We start from the raw sequence: 1,553 nt of genomic DNA on the forward strand, positions 1-1,553 counted from the left end.
TTTTGAGAAAGTATTGAACCAAGGTTTAATAGCTCTCACATTGTATGTTGGTACAACATAGATTACATTATTCGCGCAATATTTCCATTCTATATTGTGGTAATATAGTTCAACAATATTGGCCCATGTTTACAAAGCATTTACGTCCTATATTGGTCCGATGTAGGCTGCAATATTTCCCCGATATTGTAACTATCAGATCGGCCCAATGTAGTATAACAGTAGGTATTGGTTTTATATTGTAAGTGACATTGAACCAATATTGTTTACTATATTGGCCCAATTTTTAAAAGCGGTCACATTCTATGTTGGCGCAATATAAAAATACAATATAAAATCAATGTTCCGCCAGTTTATACCCATTATTCCGGCATTATGCCTCAATGGTAGAGCGTTGAGTTATAAATCCGGAGGTCGGGTGTTCGAACCTGGGTTGAGGTCAATTTTTCATCTGTGACAGAGAATTTTATTTTTATAATTACCTTAGATCAGTTTCGAGCATTCTGCCGGCTATTCCGAATTAGGTTTTCCTGCAGTTTTCCTAATTCGTAAGGTAAATACCAGAGTAGTATAGAACAACTTAAGACCTTCTGCAGAGGCACCTCTAAAAAGCATTATGCGGGTCACTCTGTAATTTGGCGGAAGCCTGTTGAGGACCCTGAACAAAAGAGGAATAATAAATAAATAAATAAAATTATTGTTTCCATATTGCGTGCTACTTCGGATCGTAGTACCGGCGGTTTGAGGGGTCCCCAGTGAATATCCCCAATGTGTTCGAAGATACGACTAGAATTCGGGGGAGGGGGGGGGGTTCTTACCCTCCAGTGCACACGTTACCATTCCCATATCCACAAAATGTACTGTGAGAGTACTGAGGTGAGGGTTATATGGAAAGACTTTTTTTCACTGGCCGGCATCGAATTCTACTACTGCTGGGGAGGGGGGCGACCCCCCCCCTCGGTAATGTTTTCTTCCACAAAACGTTTAGCTGAAAGGTCTTCATGATTTTCTTGTGAAAAAATCATATCTCCTTTTCCTAAGAGGTACTGCGGAAAATTTAGCACCGGAGGGGGGGGGGGTGGTACGGAATACTCCTCAGTACACACGTTAATATCATTGCCATATCCAGTAAATGTACTATGAGAGTACTGAGGCTTATATCGGGACGGTTATCGAATTTTTTTCTCTGTCCGTCATCGAATTCGGGTATTTCTCACTGGGCCCCATCGAATTCTACTACTTCTGAGGGCATTCCATGCCCCCAGACCCCCCGGTAACATTTTTAGAACCGGAGGTATAGGGACTTATGTAAGTAAGTAAAAAAAGAAGCTTTCATTTTGATGCTTTTGATGCTAGTTTGATGCATGATAAGTATAGAGATCCTTTTTTCTGTTACAAGTCTGATGCTTCTGATGCAAATTTGTCCAAAAAGGTTGCATTTCGCGAGAGAGAAATTTTTGCTCTAATTTTCTCCAACAAATTTATCTCTTTTGTCAAGCGGATGAAAAATAAAATTCATCTTCTATTGCCCCTTTAACTTTCAACATAGGGCG

Source organism: Photinus pyralis, unplaced genomic scaffold (genome assembly GCF_008802855.1).
Source record: "Photinus pyralis isolate 1611_PpyrPB1 unplaced genomic scaffold, Ppyr1.3 Ppyr1.4_LG10, whole genome shotgun sequence".
NCBI lineage: Eukaryota > Metazoa > Arthropoda > Insecta > Coleoptera > Lampyridae > Photinus > Photinus pyralis.